Consider the following 21,437-nt stretch of genomic DNA (forward strand, 5'->3'; position numbering starts at 1 on the left):
AAGTTGTTTCCGGGCTCAAACGACTACAAGTTGCTTCTAATTTTAAACAACCGAAAATGAAGCTACAAGTTGTTTCCAAATTCAATCTAGCCAATAATAAAGCAACAAGTTGTTTCCGGCTCAAACGAGTCAAGAATGAAACTACAAGTTGGTTCTAATTTTAAACAACCGAAAATAAAGCTACAAGTTGTTTTCAACTTCAAACGAGTCTGGAATGAAGATACAAGTTGCTTCCAACTTCAATCTAGCCAATAATGAAGGAACAAGTTGTTTCCGGGCTCAAACGAGTCAAGAAAGAAACTACAAGTTGATTCTAATTTTAAACAACTGAAAATGAAGCTACAAGTTGTTTCCAAATTCAATCTAGCCAATAATAAAGCAACAAGTTGTTTCCGGCTCAAACGAGTCAAGAATGAAACTACAAGTTGGTTCTAATTTTAAACAACCGAAAATGAAGCTACAAGTTGTTTTCAACTTCAAACGGGTCTGGAATGAAGCTACAAGTTGCTTCCAACTTCAATCTAGCCAATAATGAAGCAACAAGTTGTTTCCGGGCTCAAATGAGTCAAGAATGAAACTACAAGCTGATTCTAATTTTAAACAACCGAAAATAAAGCTACAAGTTGTTTCCAAATTCAATCTAGCCAATAATGAAGCAACAAGTTGTTTCCGGGCTCAAACGAGTCAAGAATGAAACTACAAGTTGATTCTAATTTTAAACAACCGAAAATGAAGCTACAAGTTGTTTCCAAATTCAATCTAGCCAATAATAAAGCAACAAGTTGTTTCCGGCTCAAACGAGTCAAGAATGAAACTACAAGTTGGTTCTAATTTTAAACAACCGAAAATGAAGCTACAAGTTGTTTCCAACTTCAAACGAGTCTTGAATGAAGCTACAAGTTACTTCCAACTTCAATCTAGCCAATAATGAAGCAACAAGTTGTTTCCGGGCTCAAACGAGTCAAGAATGAAACTACAAGTTGATTCTAATTTTAAACAACCGAAAATGAAGCTACAAGTTGTTTCCAAATTCAATCTAGCCAATAATAAAGCAACAAGTTGTTTCCGGCTCAAACGAGTCAAGAATGAAACTACAAGTTGGTTCTAATTTTAAACAACCGAAAATGAAGCTACAAGTTGTTTTCAACTTCAAACGAGTCTGGAATGAAGCTACAAGTTGCTTCCAACTTCAATCTAGCCAATAATGAAGCAACAAGTTGTTTCCGGGCTCAAACGAGTCATGAATGAAACTACAAGTTCATTCTAATTTTAAACAACCGAAAATGAAGCTACAAGTTGTTTTCAACCTCAAACGAGTCTGGAATGAAGCTACAACAAGTTGTTTCCGGGCTCAAACGACTACAAGTTGCTTCTAATTTTAAACAACCGAAAATGAAGCTACAAGTTGTTTTCAAATTCAATCTAGCCAATAATAAAGCAACAAGTTGTTTCCGGCTCAAACGAGTCAAGAATGAAACTACAAGTTGGTTCTAATTTTAAACAACCGAAAATGAAGCAACAAGTTGTTTTCAACTTCAAACGAGTCTGGAATGAAGCTACAACAAGTTGTTTCCGGGCTCAAACGACTACAAGTTGCTTCTAATTTTAAACAACCGAAAATGAAGCTACAAGTTGTTTCCAAATTCAATCTAGCCAATAATAAAGCAACAAGTTGTTTCCGGCTCAAACGAGTCAAGAATGAAACTACAAGTTGGTTCTAATTTTAAACAACCGAAAATAAAGCTACAAGTTGTTTTCAACTTCAAACGAGTCTGGAATGAAGATACAAGTTGCTTCCAACTTCAATCTAGCCAATAATGAAGGAACAAGTTGTTTCCGGGCTCAAACGAGTCAAGAAAGAAACTACAAGTTGATTCTAATTTTAAACAACTGAAAATGAAGCTACAAGTTGTTTCCAAATTCAATCTAGCCAATAATAAAGCAACAAGTTGTTTCCGGCTCAAACGAGTCAAGAATGAAACTACAAGTTGGTTCTAATTTTAAACAACCGAAAATGAAGCTACAAGTTGTTTTCAACTTCAAACGGGTCTGGAATGAAGCTACAAGTTGCTTCCAACTTCAATCTAGCCAATAATGAAGCAACAAGTTGTTTCCGGGCTCAAATGAGTCAAGAATGAAACTACAAGCTGATTCTAATTTTAAACAACCGAAAATAAAGCTACAAGTTGTTTCCAAATTCAATCTAGCCAATAATGAAGCAACAAGTTGTTTCCGGGCTCAAACGAGTCAAGAATGAAACTACAAGTTGATTCTAATTTTAAACAACCGAAAATGAAGCTACAAGTTGTTTCCAAATTCAATCTAGCCAATAATAAAGCAACAAGTTGTTTCCGGCTCAAACGAGTCAAGAATGAAACTACAAGTTGGTTCTAATTTTAAACAACCGAAAATGAAGCTACAAGTTGTTTTCAACTTCAAACGAGTCTGGAATGAAGCTACAAGTTGCTTCCAACTTCAATCTAGCCAATAATGAAGCAACAAGTTGTTTCCGGGCTCAAATGAGTCAAGAATGAAACTACAAGTTGATTCTAATTTTAAACAACCGAAAATGAAGCTACAAGTTGTTTCCAAATTCAATCTAGCCAATAATAAAGCAACAAGTTGTTTCCGGCTCAAACGAGTCAAGAATGAAACTACAAGTTGGTTCTAATTTTAAACAACCGAAAATGAAGCTACAAGTTGTTTCCAACTTCAAACGAGTCTTGAATGAAGCTACAAGTTACTTCCAACTTCAATCTAGCCAATAATGAAGCAACAAGTTGTTTCCGGGCTCAAACGAGTCAAGAATGAAACTACAAGTTGATTCTAATTTTAAACAACCGAAAATGAAGCTACAAGTTGTTTCCAAATTCAATCTAGCCAATAATAAAGCAACAAGTTGTTTCCGGCTCAAACGAGTCAAGAATGAAACTACAAGTTGGTTCTAATTTTAAACAACCGAAAATGAAGCTACAAGTTGTTTTCAACTTCAAACGAGTCTGGAATGAAGCTACAAGTTGCTTCCAACTTCAATCTAGCCAATAATGAAGCAACAAGTTGTTTCCGGGCTCAAACGAGTCATGAATGAAACTACAAGTTCATTCTAATTTTAAACAACCGAAAATGAAGCTACAAGTTGTTTTCAACCTCAAACGAGTCTGGAATGAAGCTACAACAAGTTGTTTCCGGGCTCAAACGACTACAAGTTGCTTCTAATTTTAAACAACCGAAAATGAAGCTACAAGTTGTTTTCAAATTCAATCTAGCCAATAATAAAGCAACAAGTTGTTTCCGGCTCAAACGAGTCAAGAATGAAACTACAAGTTGGTTCTAATTTTAAACAACCGAAAATGAAGCAACAAGTTGTTTTCAACTTCAAACGAGTCTGGAATGAAGCTACAACAAGTTGTTTCCGGGCTCAAACGACTACAAGTTGCTTCTAATTTTAAACAACCGAAAATGAAGCTACAAGTTGTTTCCAAATTCAATCTAGCCAATAATAAAGCAACAAGTTGTTTCCGGCTCAAACGAGTCAAGAATGAAACTACAAGTTGGTTCTAATTTTAAACAACCGAAAATAAAGCTACAAGTTGTTTTCAACTTCAAACGAGTCTGGAATGAAGATACAAGTTGCTTCCAACTTCAATCTAGCCAATAATGAAGGAACAAGTTGTTTCCGGGCTCAAACGAGTCAAGAAAGAAACTACAAGTTGATTCTAATTTTAAACAACTGAAAATGAAGCTACAAGTTGTTTCCAAATTCAATCTAGCCAATAATAAAGCAACAAGTTGTTTCCGGCTCAAACGAGTCAAGAATGAAACTACAAGTTGGTTCTAATTTTAAACAACCGAAAATGAAGCTACAAGTTGTTTTCAACTTCAAACGAGTCTCAAATGAAGCTACAAGTTACTTCCAACTTCAAGCAACAAGTTGTTTCCGGGCTCAAATGAGTCAAGAATGAAACTACAAGTTGATTCTAATTTTAAACAACCGAAAATAAAGCTACAAGTTGTTTCCAAATTCAATCTAGCCAATAATAAAGCAACAAGTTGTTTCCGGCTCAAACGAGTCAAGAATGAAACTACAAGTTGGTTCTAATTTTAAACAACCGAAAATGAAGCTACAAGTTGTTTTCAACTTCAAACGAGTCTGGAATGAAGCTACAACAAGTTGTTTCCGGGCTCAAACGACTACAAGTTGCTTCTAATTTTAAACAACCGAAAATGAAGCTACAAGTTGTTTCCAAATTCAATATAGCCAATAATAAAGCAACAAGTTGTTTCCGGCTCAAACGAGTCAAGAATGAAACTACAAGTTGGTTCTAATTTTAAACAACCGAAAATAAAGCTACAAGTTGTTTCCAAATTCAATCTAGCCAATAATAAAGCAACAAGTTGTTTCCGGCTCAAACGAGTCAAGAATGAAACTACAAGTTGGTTCTAATTTTAAACAACCGAAAATGAAGCTACAAGTTGTTTTCAACTTCAAACGAGTCTGGAATGAAGCTACAACAAGTTGTTTCCGGGCTCAAACGACTACAAGTTGCTTCTAATTTTAAACAACCGAAAATGAAGCTACAAGTTGTTTCCAAATTCAATATAGCCAATAATAAAGCAACAAGTTGTTTCCGGCTCAAACGAGTCAAGAATGAAACTACAAGTTGGTTCTAATTTTAAACAACCGAAAATAAAGCTACAAGTTGTTTTCAACTTCAAACGAGTCTGGAATGAAGCTACAAGTTGCTTCCAACTTCAATCTAGCCAATAATGAAGCAACAAGTTTTTTCCGGGCTCAAACGAGTCATGAATGAAACTACAAGTTCATTCTAATTTTAAACAACCGAAAATGAAGCTACAAATTGTTTTCAACCTCAAACGAGTCTGGAATGAAGCTACAACAAGTTGTTTCTGGGCTCAAACGACTACAAGTTGCTTCTAATTTTAAACAACCGAAAATGAAGCTACAAGTTGTTTTCAAATTCAATCTAGCCAATAATAAAGCAACAAGTTGTTTCCGGCTCAAACGAGTCAAGAATGAAACTACAAGTTGGTTCTAATTTTAAACAACCGAAAATGAAGCAACAAGTTGTTTTCAACTTCAAACGAGTCTGGAATGAAGCTACAACAAGTTGTTTCCGGGCTCAAACGACTACAAGTTGCTTCTAATTTTAAACAACCGAAAATGAAGCTACAAGTTGTTTCCAAATTCAATCTAGCCAATAATAAAGCAACAAGTTGTTTCCGGCTCAAACGAGTCAAGAATGAAACTACAAGTTGGTTCTAATTTTAAACAACCGAAAATAAAGCTACAAGTTGTTTTCAACTTCAAACGAGTCTGGAATGAAGCTACAAGTTGCTTCCAACTTCAATCTAGCCAATAATGAAGCAACAAGTTTTTTCCGGGCTCAAACGAGTCATGAATGAAACTACAAGTTCATTCTAATTTTAAACAACCGAAAATGAAGCTACAAGTTGTTTTCAACCTCAAACGAGTCTGGAATGAAGCTACAACAAGTTGTTTCTGGGCTCAAACGACTACAAGTTGCTTCTAATTTTAAACAACCGAAAATGAAGCTACAAGTTGTTTTCAAATTCAATCTAGCCAATAATAAAGCAACAAGTTGTTTCCGGCTCAAACGAGTCAAGAATGAAACTACAAGTTGGTTCTAATTTTAAACAACCGAAAATGAAGCAACAAGTTGTTTTCAACTTCAAACGAGTCTGGAATGAAGCTACAACAAGTTGTTTCCGGGCTCAAACGACTACAAGTTGCTTCTAATTTTAAACAACCGAAAATGAAGCTACAAGTTGTTTCCAAATTCAATCTAGCCAATAATAAAGCAACAAGTTGTTTCCGGCTCAAACGAGTCAAGAATGAAACTACAAGTTGGTTCTAATTTTAAACAACCGAAAATAAAGCTACAAGTTGTTTTCAACTTCAAACGAGTCTGGAATGAAGATACAAGTTGCTTCCAACTTCAATCTAGCCAATAATGAAGGAACAAGTTGTTTCCGGGCTCAAACGAGTCAAGAAAGAAACTACAAGTTGATTCTAATTTTAAACAACTGAAAATGAAGCTACAAGTTGTTTCCAAATTCAATCTAGCCAATAATAAAGCAACAAGTTGTTTCCGGCTCAAACGAGTCAAGAATGAAACTACAAGTTGGTTCTAATTTTAAACAACCGAAAATGAAGCTACAAGTTGTTTTCAACTTCAAACGGGTCTGGAATGAAGCTACAAGTTGCTTCCAACTTCAATCTAGCCAATAATGAAGCAACAAGTTGTTTCCGGGCTCAAATGAGTCAAGAATGAAACTACAAGCTGATTCTAATTTTAAACAACCGAAAATAAAGCTACAAGTTGTTTCCAAATTCAATCTAGCCAATAATGAAGCAACAAGTTGTTTCCGGGCTCAAACGAGTCAAGAATGAAACTACAAGTTGATTCTAATTTTAAACAACCGAAAATGAAGCTACAAGTTGTTTCCAAATTCAATCTAGCCAATAATAAAGCAACAAGTTGTTTCCGGCTCAAACGAGTCAAGAATGAAACTACAAGTTGGTTCTAATTTTAAACAACCGAAAATGAAGCTACAAGTTGTTTTCAACTTCAAACGAGTCTGGAATGAAGCTACAAGTTGCTTCCAACTTCAATCTAGCCAATAATGAAGCAACAAGTTGTTTCCGGGCTCAAATGAGTCAAGAATGAAACTACAAGTTGATTCTAATTTTAAACAACCGAAAATGAAGCTACAAGTTGTTTCCAAATTCAATCTAGCCAATAATAAAGCAACAAGTTGTTTCCGGCTCAAACGAGTCAAGAATGAAACTACAAGTTGGTTCTAATTTTAAACAACCGAAAATGAAGCTACAAGTTGTTTCCAACTTCAAACGAGTCTTGAATGAAGCTACAAGTTACTTCCAACTTCAATCTAGCCAATAATGAAGCAACAAGTTGTTTCCGGGCTCAAACGAGTCAAGAATGAAACTACAAGTTGATTCTAATTTTAAACAACCGAAAATGAAGCTACAAGTTGTTTCCAAATTCAATCTAGCCAATAATAAAGCAACAAGTTGTTTCCGGCTCAAACGAGTCAAGAATGAAACTACAAGTTGGTTCTAATTTTAAACAACCGAAAATGAAGCTACAAGTTGTTTTCAACTTCAAACGAGTCTGGAATGAAGCTACAAGTTGCTTCCAACTTCAATCTAGCCAATAATGAAGCAACAAGTTGTTTCCGGGCTCAAACGAGTCATGAATGAAACTACAAGTTCATTCTAATTTTAAACAACCGAAAATGAAGCTACAAGTTGTTTTCAACCTCAAACGAGTCTGGAATGAAGCTACAACAAGTTGTTTCCGGGCTCAAACGACTACAAGTTGCTTCTAATTTTAAACAACCGAAAATGAAGCTACAAGTTGTTTTCAAATTCAATCTAGCCAATAATAAAGCAACAAGTTGTTTCCGGCTCAAACGAGTCAAGAATGAAACTACAAGTTGGTTCTAATTTTAAACAACCGAAAATGAAGCAACAAGTTGTTTTCAACTTCAAACGAGTCTGGAATGAAGCTACAACAAGTTGTTTCCGGGCTCAAACGACTACAAGTTGCTTCTAATTTTAAACAACCGAAAATGAAGCTACAAGTTGTTTCCAAATTCAATCTAGCCAATAATAAAGCAACAAGTTGTTTCCGGCTCAAACGAGTCAAGAATGAAACTACAAGTTGGTTCTAATTTTAAACAACCGAAAATAAAGCTACAAGTTGTTTTCAACTTCAAACGAGTCTGGAATGAAGATACAAGTTGCTTCCAACTTCAATCTAGCCAATAATGAAGGAACAAGTTGTTTCCGGGCTCAAACGAGTCAAGAAAGAAACTACAAGTTGATTCTAATTTTAAACAACTGAAAATGAAGCTACAAGTTGTTTCCAAATTCAATCTAGCCAATAATAAAGCAACAAGTTGTTTCCGGCTCAAACGAGTCAAGAATGAAACTACAAGTTGGTTCTAATTTTAAACAACCGAAAATGAAGCTACAAGTTGTTTTCAACTTCAAACGAGTCTGAATGAAGCTACAAGTTACTTCCAACTTCAAGCAACAAGTTGTTTCCGGGCTCAAATGAGTCAAGAATGAAACTACAAGTTGATTCTAATTTTAAACAACCGAAAATAAAGCTACAAGTTGTTTCCAAATTCAATCTAGCCAATAATAAAGCAACAAGTTGTTTCCGGCTCAAACGAGTCAAGAATGAAACTACAAGTTGGTTCTAATTTTAAACAACCGAAAATGAAGCTACAAGTTGTTTTCAACTTCAAACGAGTCTGGAATGAAGCTACAACAAGTTGTTTCCGGGCTCAAACGACTACAAGTTGCTTCTAATTTTAAACAACCGAAAATGAAGCTACAAGTTGTTTCCAAATTCAATATAGCCAATAATAAAGCAACAAGTTGTTTCCGGCTCAAACGAGTCAAGAATGAAACTACAAGTTGGTTCTAATTTTAAACAACCGAAAATAAAGCTACAAGTTGTTTCCAAATTCAATCTAGCCAATAATAAAGCAACAAGTTGTTTCCGGCTCAAACGAGTCAAGAATGAAACTACAAGTTGGTTCTAATTTTAAACAACCGAAAATGAAGCTACAAGTTGTTTTCAACTTCAAACGAGTCTGGAATGAAGCTACAACAAGTTGTTTCCGGGCTCAAACGACTACAAGTTGCTTCTAATTTTAAACAACCGAAAATGAAGCTACAAGTTGTTTCCAAATTCAATATAGCCAATAATAAAGCAACAAGTTGTTTCCGGCTCAAACGAGTCAAGAATGAAACTACAAGTTGGTTCTAATTTTAAACAACCGAAAATAAAGCTACAAGTTGTTTTCAACTTCAAACGAGTCTGGAATGAAGCTACAAGTTGCTTCCAACTTCAATCTAGCCAATAATGAAGCAACAAGTTGTTTCCGGGCTCAAACGAGTCATGAATGAAACTACAAGTTCATTCTAATTTTAAACAACCGAAAATGAAGCTACAAGTTGTTTTCAACCTCAAACGAGTCTGGAATGAAGCTACAACAAGTTGTTTCTGGGCTCAAACGACTACAAGTTGCTTCTAATTTTAAACAACCGAAAATGAAGCTACAAGTTGTTTTCAAATTCAATCTAGCCAATAATAAAGCAACAAGTTGTTTCCGGCTCAAACGAGTCAAGAATGAAACTACAAGTTGGTTCTAATTTTAAACAACCGAAAATGAAGCAACAAGTTGTTTTCAACTTCAAACGAGTCTGGAATGAAGCTACAACAAGTTGTTTCCGGGCTCAAACGACTACAAGTTGCTTCTAATTTTAAACAACCGAAAATGAAGCTACAAGTTGTTTCCAAATTCAATCTAGCCAATAATAAAGCAACAAGTTGTTTCCGGCTCAAACGAGTCAAGAATGAAACTACAAGTTGGTTCTAATTTTAAACAACCGAAAATAAAGCTACAAGTTGTTTTCAACTTCAAACGAGTCTGGAATGAAGATACAAGTTGCTTCCAACTTCAATCTAGCCAATAATGAAGGAACAAGTTGTTTCCGGGCTCAAACGAGTCAAGAAAGAAACTACAAGTTGATTCTAATTTTAAACAACTGAAAATGAAGCTACAAGTTGTTTCCAAATTCAATCTAGCCAATAATAAAGCAACAAGTTGTTTCCGGCTCAAACGAGTCAAGAATGAAACTACAAGTTGGTTCTAATTTTAAACAACCGAAAATGAAGCTACAAGTTGTTTTCAACTTCAAACGGGTCTGGAATGAAGCTACAAGTTGCTTCCAACTTCAATCTAGCCAATAATGAAGCAACAAGTTGTTTCCGGGCTCAAATGAGTCAAGAATGAAACTACAAGCTGATTCTAATTTTAAACAACCGAAAATAAAGCTACAAGTTGTTTCCAAATTCAATCTAGCCAATAATGAAGCAACAAGTTGTTTCCGGGCTCAAACGAGTCAAGAATGAAACTACAAGTTGATTCTAATTTTAAACAACCGAAAATGAAGCTACAAGTTGTTTCCAAATTCAATCTAGCCAATAATAAAGCAACAAGTTGTTTCCGGCTCAAACGAGTCAAGAATGAAACTACAAGTTGGTTCTAATTTTAAACAACCGAAAATGAAGCTACAAGTTGTTTTCAACTTCAAACGAGTCTGGAATGAAGCTACAACAAGTTGTTTCCGGGCTCAAACGACTACAAGTTGCTTCTAATTTTAAACAACCGAAAATGAAGCTACAAGTTGTTTCCAAATTCAATATAGCCAATAATAAAGCAACAAGTTGTTTCCGGCTCAAACGAGTCAAGAATGAAACTACAAGTTGGTTCTAATTTTAAACAACCGAAAATAAAGCTACAAGTTGTTTTCAACTTCAAACGAGTCTGGAATGAAGCTACAAGTTGCTTCCAACTTCAATCTAGCCAATAATGAAGCAACAAGTTTTTTCCGGGCTCAAACGAGTCATGAATGAAACTACAAGTTCATTCTAATTTTAAACAACCGAAAATGAAGCTACAAGTTGTTTTCAACCTCAAACGAGTCTGGAATGAAGCTACAACAAGTTGTTTCTGGGCTCAAACGACTACAAGTTGCTTCTAATTTTAAACAACCGAAAATGAAGCTACAAGTTGTTTTCAAATTCAATCTAGCCAATAATAAAGCAACAAGTTGTTTCCGGCTCAAACGAGTCAAGAATGAAACTACAAGTTGGTTCTAATTTTAAACAACCGAAAATGAAGCAACAAGTTGTTTTCAACTTCAAACGAGTCTGGAATGAAGCTACAACAAGTTGTTTCCGGGCTCAAACGACTACAAGTTGCTTCTAATTTTAAACAACCGAAAATGAAGCTACAAGTTGTTTCCAAATTCAATCTAGCCAATAATAAAGCAACAAGTTGTTTCCGGCTCAAACGAGTCAAGAATGAAACTACAAGTTGGTTCTAATTTTAAACAACCGAAAATAAAGCTACAAGTTGTTTTCAACTTCAAACGAGTCTGGAATGAAGATACAAGTTGCTTCCAACTTCAATCTAGCCAATAATGAAGGAACAAGTTGTTTCCGGGCTCAAACGAGTCAAGAAAGAAACTACAAGTTGATTCTAATTTTAAACAACTGAAAATGAAGCTACAAGTTGTTTCCAAATTCAATCTAGCCAATAATAAAGCAACAAGTTGTTTCCGGCTCAAACGAGTCAAGAATGAAACTACAAGTTGGTTCTAATTTTAAACAACCGAAAATGAAGCTACAAGTTGTTTTCAACTTCAAACGGGTCTGGAATGAAGCTACAAGTTGCTTCCAACTTCAATCTAGCCAATAATGAAGCAACAAGTTGTTTCCGGGCTCAAATGAGTCAAGAATGAAACTACAAGCTGATTCTAATTTTAAACAACCGAAAATAAAGCTACAAGTTGTTTCCAAATTCAATCTAGCCAATAATGAAGCAACAAGTTGTTTCCGGGCTCAAACGAGTCAAGAATGAAACTACAAGTTGATTCTAATTTTAAACAACCGAAAATGAAGCTACAAGTTGTTTCCAAATTCAATCTAGCCAATAATAAAGCAACAAGTTGTTTCCGGCTCAAACGAGTCAAGAATGAAACTACAAGTTGGTTCTAATTTTAAACAACCGAAAATGAAGCTACAAGTTGTTTTCAACTTCAAACGAGTCTGGAATGAAGCTACAAGTTGCTTCCAACTTCAATCTAGCCAATAATGAAGCAACAAGTTGTTTCCGGGCTCAAATGAGTCAAGAATGAAACTACAAGTTGATTCTAATTTTAAACAACCGAAAATGAAGCTACAAGTTGTTTCCAAATTCAATCTAGCCAATAATAAAGCAACAAGTTGTTTCCGGCTCAAACGAGTCAAGAATGAAACTACAAGTTGGTTCTAATTTTAAACAACCGAAAATGAAGCTACAAGTTGTTTCCAACTTCAAACGAGTCTTGAATGAAGCTACAAGTTACTTCCAACTTCAATCTAGCCAATAATGAAGCAACAAGTTGTTTCCGGGCTCAAACGAGTCAAGAATGAAACTACAAGTTGATTCTAATTTTAAACAACCGAAAATGAAGCTACAAGTTGTTTCCAAATTCAATCTAGCCAATAATAAAGCAACAAGTTGTTTCCGGCTCAAACGAGTCAAGAATGAAACTACAAGTTGGTTCTAATTTTAAACAACCGAAAATGAAGCTACAAGTTGTTTTCAACTTCAAACGAGTCTGGAATGAAGCTACAAGTTGCTTCCAACTTCAATCTAGCCAATAATGAAGCAACAAGTTGTTTCCGGGCTCAAACGAGTCATGAATGAAACTACAAGTTCATTCTAATTTTAAACAACCGAAAATGAAGCTACAAGTTGTTTTCAACCTCAAACGAGTCTGGAATGAAGCTACAACAAGTTGTTTCCGGGCTCAAACGACTACAAGTTGCTTCTAATTTTAAACAACCGAAAATGAAGCTACAAGTTGTTTTCAAATTCAATCTAGCCAATAATAAAGCAACAAGTTGTTTCCGGCTCAAACGAGTCAAGAATGAAACTACAAGTTGGTTCTAATTTTAAACAACCGAAAATGAAGCAACAAGTTGTTTTCAACTTCAAACGAGTCTGGAATGAAGCTACAACAAGTTGTTTCCGGGCTCAAACGACTACAAGTTGCTTCTAATTTTAAACAACCGAAAATGAAGCTACAAGTTGTTTCCAAATTCAATCTAGCCAATAATAAAGCAACAAGTTGTTTCCGGCTCAAACGAGTCAAGAATGAAACTACAAGTTGGTTCTAATTTTAAACAACCGAAAATAAAGCTACAAGTTGTTTTCAACTTCAAACGAGTCTGGAATGAAGATACAAGTTGCTTCCAACTTCAATCTAGCCAATAATGAAGGAACAAGTTGTTTCCGGGCTCAAACGAGTCAAGAAAGAAACTACAAGTTGATTCTAATTTTAAACAACTGAAAATGAAGCTACAAGTTGTTTCCAAATTCAATCTAGCCAATAATAAAGCAACAAGTTGTTTCCGGCTCAAACGAGTCAAGAATGAAACTACAAGTTGGTTCTAATTTTAAACAACCGAAAATGAAGCTACAAGTTGTTTTCAACTTCAAACGAGTCTGGAATGAAGCTACAAGTTACTTCCAACTTCAAGCAACAAGTTGTTTCCGGGCTCAAATGAGTCAAGAATGAAACTACAAGTTGATTCTAATTTTAAACAACCGAAAATAAAGCTACAAGTTGTTTCCAAATTCAATCTAGCCAATAATAAAGCAACAAGTTGTTTCCGGCTCAAACGAGTCAAGAATGAAACTACAAGTTGGTTCTAATTTTAAACAACCGAAAATGAAGCTACAAGTTGTTTTCAACTTCAAACGAGTCTGGAATGAAGCTACAACAAGTTGTTTCCGGGCTCAAACGACTACAAGTTGCTTCTAATTTTAAACAACCGAAAATGAAGCTACAAGTTGTTTCCAAATTCAATATAGCCAATAATAAAGCAACAAGTTGTTTCCGGCTCAAACGAGTCAAGAATGAAACTACAAGTTGGTTCTAATTTTAAACAACCGAAAATAAAGCTACAAGTTGTTTTCAACTTCAAACGAGTCTGGAATGAAGCTACAAGTTGCTTCCAACTTCAATCTAGCCAATAATGAAGCAACAAGTTTTTTTTTTTTTTTTTTGCTAAATAAATGTAGATTAAACGAAAAGCGAATACAAATCTAGGGGCATACCCCGCGGGAAAGAAAACATAAGATCAACTAGAGAATCCCATGGATAAACAAACGCAACAAGCTAACTACGAGCTCCAACTAAATAGAAACACTAACAGGCCTATTACATAGAATTAATATAAGACAGTAATAAGGGATGGGTCCAGGCGAGTACTGGCAATAAAGAATTTGCACGTGGACAATTTGCTTCTAACAGTTGACTTCACTTCATCAATAAGACTAGCAGCATCACGAGAAGAAAGAGAATGGATTCTCGAATTACGCTCCCTCCAAACTGAGTAGAGAACCACCGAAACAAAAAGATTCGACATGTCTTGTTCGATACTTCTCAAACCAGGAGAAACAATAATATTTCCAAGAGAAAAATCATTCCAGACCGCAGAAATAGGCCAATGCCAACTAGCATAGATACTCCGGGTAAAAGTACAGGAACAAAATAGATGAGCATGAGACTCATCAGCCAAGCCACATAAAACACAGGTTCTGTTAACAGCCATATGGAAATGTTGCATTCTATCCTTTGTTAATAATCTTTCTTGCACAATCAACCAAACCGTGAAAGCAACCTTCGGAATTCTGAATTTGCACCAAACAAACGAAAACCATGGAGGCATTGTACCAGGAATGCGAGAGCTTTCCCAAATATCTTTAACTTTAAGCGAATGAACAATCTGACCATCCCATAGAATTTCATCCGAGGCATAAATAGTAGTGGAATTACAGTGTTGCCTAATCTCAATAATAATGAGATCATTAGACACCCCCAAATGCCAACTTCCATCACGAATTATGGTACTAAGAGGCGCCATGTTCTGAGATTCCAGAGACGAAATAGCTCTTGCACCATAGCGATTGAGGAGAGGACTGCGAAGGCACCAAGGGTCATGCCATAGGAGAAAACAAGAGTTTCTCCCAACTCTATAGGTGACACGCTGAAGAACCGAGGCACGAGCATTTAAAATTTTTCTCAGCCCCCAAGAGCACTTGTCCGGGACTTGCATAGTCCAAAAGGCACGACGTCTTAACAGATATTTCGAAATCCAAATCAACCATAGAGAATGCTCCTCTTGTCGAATGATCCTCCATATTTGCCACTGAAGAACACACTGATTCCAGCCAAGGAGCTCCTTAAAACCCAACCCTCCTTCCGTTTTCTTTAGACAACAATGTTTCCAGGCTACTTTATAAAAGCAAGGACCCTGCTGAGTACCTTTCCAGAGAAACTTTGCCATAATGCTTTGGATTTTCTTAAGAATATTCTTCGGAAGAAAGAGACAGTCGGACCAGTGTCCTTGCAATCCATAGATGACAGACCTGATTAACTGGGCACGACCAGCCTGGCTTATATATTTATTACCCCATGTCTCCATTTTGCTACTGATTTTTAACAACAAGGGCTGGCAGTCCCGCAAACTAAGCTTGCCTGAGACTAAAGGAAGACCAAGATAAATTACAGGAAGCACGCCTCGGTTAAAACCAGAAGTGGCAATGGAAAAGTCTTGAGTGGCCGAGGGGACATTACCAAAGAAAACAACACTTTTTGAGGCATTTGGAATTAAACCCGACATTGACGAAAACAGATTCACAGCCTCAAGGATTGCAGACACCGAATCATTGTCACCCTTACAAAACAGCAACACATCATCTGCAAAGACGAGGTGACTAATTCTGGCTTCCTTCGCGGAGGAATGAAAATTAAAGGTCCTGGAAGAAATTATATGATTGATACTAGCAGTAAGGGCCTCCATGGCGAGGACGAATAGGTATGGGGAGAGGGGGTCCCCCTGTTTAAGACCAGACTTGCATTTAAAATAACCTTCCAGAGAACCGTTAACCTTTACCGAAACCATTGAGCCCGTAATACAGGACCTGATCCATTTAATGAAGATGGGATTGAAGCCTTGAATTTCCAGAAGGCGGAAAAGAAAAGACCAGTTCAAAGTGTCGAAGGCCTTGGCAATATCAAGCTTAAACGCAACCTTAGGGGCACCAGAACTTAGGTGGTAGTCCTTACATAAGGCTTGTGCGAGGAGAATGTGGTCACCAAGCTTACGGCCTTTAACAAAAGCAACCTGATTAGGAGAAATGAGATCAGACATGCAGTCCTTCATTCTATTAGCCAGGAGCTTAGTAATGATTTTGTAGAGCACATTGCAGCACGATATGGGACGAAATTGATTCATAGTAGAAGAATTCAGAGCTTTCGGAATAAGAGCCAGGGCAGTTGAGTTAACGATTCTGGGAAGAGATGGGTTGGAGAAAAAACTCAGAACAGCACTACATACATCTTGGCCGACAACCTTCCATGCTGCGACAAAAAACTCCGCTGTAAAACCATCGGGACCAGGGCATTTTTGTTTGGGAAGATGATTAATAACAGAAAAAATCTCATCGCAGGTGACATCTCGACACAAGTCAGAACTCTGAGCCGCATTTAAAGAATTAAAACATAAACCCGTAGGTATACTGTTCACAGTATGCTCACTTCCCATAAGATTTTCAAAATAAGACACCGCCACCTCAGAAATATCCTTATGAGTCGAAACAGTACTGTCACCATGAACAATAGAGAGAATTTTTGCCCTATTCCATCTGGATTTGCAGCTATTAAAAAAATAGCGATTATTATCGTCACCACATTTCAACCACTTTACCCGAGACTTCTGTTTCAGAAAAATCTCCTGGTTAGAGAGAGCATCACTTAGTTTGGCCATGAGATCCCGTTCTATGAGGAGACAATCAACATCAGGAGAAGGGGGCATAGAAGATTGAAAGATGAACAGATTACCCCTAGCAGCATCTACAATATCATTGAGGTTCCCATGCAAGTTATTCAGCTTCTTGAGACCATCCTTCACTCGTTTAAGCTTGTTTGTCAGAACAAACCAAGGATTACCATGAACAAGAGCACTCCAAGCTTCTGTCACGACCTTATCAAACTGCGGATGGGCAATCAAGTGATTAAAAATCTGGAAAGGTTTAGCAATACGAACCCTAGGGACACCCAAATCCACCAAGGCAGGATTATGGTCAGACAGACCTCTAGGGAGGAACACAGCTTTGGAAAAGTCAAAGCTACTCATCCAACTGTCATTAACAAGAACACGGTCCAGTTTACGCATTAGAGGAGAATCGAGGCTGCTATCACGCCAAGTAAATAAGTCACCAGAAAACTGCAGATCAGAGACCCCAATTTGATTAATACAATCACGAAACTCAGATAAACCAATAGTACGCCTAGGAAACTGGCCATTTGTTTCATTGCTCTGCAAAAAGGTGTTAAAGTCCCCAAGTATACACCATGCCTTCTCAGAGCCCATATTTAAATCAACCCACTGGTTGTTAACATCAACTAAATTACTCCACAAAGACCTCCTCCCAACATGATCATTAAAAGCATAAACAACCGTCATAACAAAAGACACCGAATCCTCCCTTCTCGTAACCAAACAACTAACCTGCTGAGCCGAAGAAGTCAACTGTAGAATCGTCCAAACAGAAGGATCCCATCCAATCCAGATGCGTCCATTATTATGATGCTGATAATTAAAAAGCCAACAAAAGTGCTTATTAATTTGAGAAGAGATGCACAAGGCATCACATTCCTTAACGCGGGTTTCCAAGGCAGCAAAGAGACTAAGGCGCCTAGAGGAGATAAAGTCTTTAACAAAAGCAATTTTATTGTGGAGACCCCGGACGTTGAAGGAGCAAAAATCGAACAGCATCACAAAAAAAATCAAGAGTGGTTAGGGGACTCCGTCCCCTGTTTAAGCCTTAGCTTCCTCTTCTGTGACTTAGTAAGCCTGCTATTAGAACCACCTGGAGCACCCTTCCTTTTATCTATTTCATCCACATTCTTCAGATTACGGAAAGTTTGAGGGGGGGACGGAGACGCCTCCTGCACATTCAACAAATCTTTCTTGCGTTTAACCTCTGTCCAGGTCTCCTCATTTGCAGTATTTGTGACACCCTGTACAGAGGCTGCCACAGGGGCCCTATTCAAAACAACCGAAGAAGGCTCCACATTATGTGGGGCAACAGGCTCATTACCCGAAGATTTACCAGCATTAACAGGGTCCTTTTTGACCCATACTCGATTCACACGAGGGCAAGCACCTACAGAGTGGCCAAGAGAATTACATCCAGTGCAAAATAAAGGGCGGAGGGGATATGAGTACAAAACCTTGGTGGTGAATTTTTCCTCCGTAACAGGGTCAAGCACAGTAGCTAGAAATTCAGTAGGCATAGGAGTACCCAGCTTGTACAGCACCTGCATACGGGCAAAGGGCATGATTTCCAACTTAGACGTGAGAATATCAGCCCCCAAAGGCTTGCCAACAACACTTGCAAGTCGGCTCAAGCCCTCCTCAGTCCAATACGAGTCCGGAATACCGCTGATTTTTATCCAAATTGGCATTGAGTCAACATTATCCATCCCTGGTTTTACTCCCCAACATGTGACAACCATGGGCCTCCTGGCAATATACCAAGTACCTCTAGACAGTACCTCATCTCTGGATTTCTCCGTATCAAACCGAAAGATAAAAGTGTGGTTATCTTTTTGAGAAACATGTATCAAACCCCTATTTGACCACATTCTGTTAGCAAAATCAGCAACCTCCCTAAACGGTTTAGTACCCTTCGTGAAAGTACCCACAACACAACATTTGAACTTATCATTCCCCTTCTTAAGCGTCTCCAAAGGCGGTTCCACAGAAATTGCATCTTTCTCCAACGGGAAGTAATCAAACTTTGTCTGAGCCGGTGATTCTTTCTTAAGAACATTCGCCCACGATTTACCACCATTCTGCACTTGAGGCACCTCCTCACCCAACTTACCCTTCATTTTATCAACAAAGGGATTTGGGGGCTCCTTTTTAGACATTTCGTCAAACACATGAGGAACATCCTGGGCTTTCGACTTAGTTTCAGCACTAGGCTTACTCTCCTCACTCGACTTCCCAGAACCCCACTTTGGAAGGCCAAAGTCATCACGGTTGGGCAACGCAGTACCAAACCCATCCCTCATAGATGAGCTGAAAATATCCAACTCATTGTAACCCTTCTTTTTCAGAAAACTCAACGCATCTTGCAGCTTTTTCCGAGCAGAGTACAGCTCCTCTCTCTCATTTTTCATAGTGCGCATCATAGCACTAACAGTAGCACTTGTTTGATTCCCACCCGAAGCACCCCCATCACGAGGTGAATGAGGCTCGGCACTAGAATACCCATCTGTAACATCTTCAATTTCCACCCTTTCTACCACCGGAATACCACCCAACGAACTTGCCGTCACACGGGGCCCCTTAAGAAAATCAGAATCAAGATGTGCACCTGCCACATCCTGGCCAGAACCAGAGAGGATATCCCTCAGGACATCACCTCGGACAGCAATAGGGTTTTCAGAGTGAAAAACCCCATCCTCAAGACAATACCCATCATGGTCCACCGGACAACCGAAAGAATCAACGTTACTCATGAGAACGAGAAGCAAGAAAACCAGAAAATAAGTGTTTATAAGTATAAATATAGTAAGAAATTTAGGTGAGTGGAGGAGAAAAGGAAGGAAAAGGTTAAGAGGGAAAAGGGTTTGTGATAAGGAAAGAGGAAGAGGCGGCTGTTAAGGGTTAGGGTTTCTATCCTAGAGAGAAGGGAGAGGAAATTTCTAGAGAGAGAAACATTGTAGGCTAAACAAGTCATGAATGAAACTACAAGTTCATTCTAATTTTAAACAACCGAAAATGAAGCTACAAGTTGTTTTCAACCTCAAACGAGTCTGGAATGAAGCTACAACAAGTTGTTTCCGGGCTCAAACGACTACAAGTTGCTTCTAATTTTAAACAACCGAAAATGAAGCTACAAGTTGTTTTCAAATTCAATCTAGCCAATAATAAAGCAACAAGTTGTTTCCGGCTCAAACGAGTCAAGAATGAAACTACAAGTTGGTTCTAATTTTAAACAACCGAAAATGAAGCAACAAGTTGTTTTCAACTTCAAACGAGTCTGGAATGAAGCTACAACAAGTTGTTTCCGGGCTCAAACGACTACAAGTTGCTTCTAATTTTAAACAACCGAAAATGAAGCTACAAGTTGTTTCCAAATTCAATCTAGCCAATAATAAAGCAACAAGTTGTTTCCGGCTCAAACGAGTCAAGAATGAAACTACAAGTTGGTTCTAATTTTAAACAACCGAAAATAAAGCTACAAGTTGTTTTCAACTTCAAACGAGTCTGGAATGAAGATACAAGTTGCTTCCAACTTCAATCTAGCCAATAATGAAGGAACAAGTTGTTTCCGGGCTCAAACGAGTCAAGAAAGAAACTACAAGTTGATTCTAATTTTAAACAACTGAAAATGAAGCTACAAGTTGTTTCCAAATTCAATCTAGCCAATAATAAAGCAACAAGTTGTTTCCGGCTCAAACGAGTCAAGAATGAAACTACAAGTTGGTTCTAATTTTAAACAACCGAAAATGAAGCTACAAGTTGTTTTCAACTTCAAACGGGTCTGGAATGAAGCTACAAGTTGCTTCCAACTTCAATCTAGCCAATAATGAAGCAACAAGTTGTTTCCGGGCTCAAATGAGTCAAGAATGAAACTACAAGCTGATTCTAATTTTAAACAACCGAAAATAAAGCTACAAGTTGTTTCCAAATTCAATCTAGCCAATAATGAAGCAACAAGTTGTTTCCGGGCTCAAACGAGTCAAGAATGAAACTACAAGTTGATTCTAATTTTAAACAACCGAAAATGAAGCTACAAGTTGTTTCCAAATTCAATCTAGCCAATAATAAAGCAACAAGTTGTTTCCGGCTCAAACGAGTCAAGAATGAAACTACAAGTTGGTTCTAATTTTAAACAACCGAAAATGAAGCTACAAGTTGTTTTCAACTTCAAACGAGTCTGGAATGAAGCTACAAGTTGCTTCCAACTTCAATCTAGCCAATAATGAAGCAACAATTTGTTTCCGGGCTCAAACGAGTCAAGAAAGAAACTACAAGTTGATTCTAATTTTAAACAACTGAAAATGAAGCTACAAGTTGTTTCGAAATTCAATCTAGCCAATAATAAAGCAACAAGTTGTTTCCGGCTCAAACGAGTCAAGAATGAAACTACAAGTTGGTTCTAATTTTAAACAACCGAAAATGAAGCTACAAGTTGTTTTCAACTTCAAACGAGTATGGAATGAAGCTACAAGTTACTTCCAACTTCAATCTAGCCAATAATGAAGCAACAAGTTGTTTCGGGGCTCAAATGAGTCAAGAATGAAACTACAAGTTGATTCTAATTTTAAACAACCGAAAATAAAGCTACAAGTTGTTTTCAACATCAAACGAGTCTGGAATGAAGCTACAAGTTGCTTCCAACTTCAATCTAGCCAATAATGAAGCAACAAGTTTTTTCCGGGCTCAAACGAGTCATGAATGAAACTACAAGTTCATTCTAATTTTAAACAACCGAAAATGAAGCTACAAGTTGTTTTCAACCTCAAACGAGTCTGGAATGAAGCTACAACAAGTTGTTTCCGGGCTCAAACGACTACAAGTTGCTTCTAATTTTAAACAACCGAAAATGAAGCTACAAGTTGTTTTCAAATTCAATCTAGCCAATAATAAAGCAACAAGTTGTTTCCGGCTCAAACGAGTCAAGAATGAAACTACAAGTTGGTTCTAATTTTAAAC

The sequence above is a fragment of the Daucus carota genome, chromosome 3, assembly GCF_001625215.2.
Source record: "Daucus carota subsp. sativus chromosome 3, DH1 v3.0, whole genome shotgun sequence".
NCBI lineage: Eukaryota > Viridiplantae > Streptophyta > Magnoliopsida > Apiales > Apiaceae > Daucus > Daucus carota.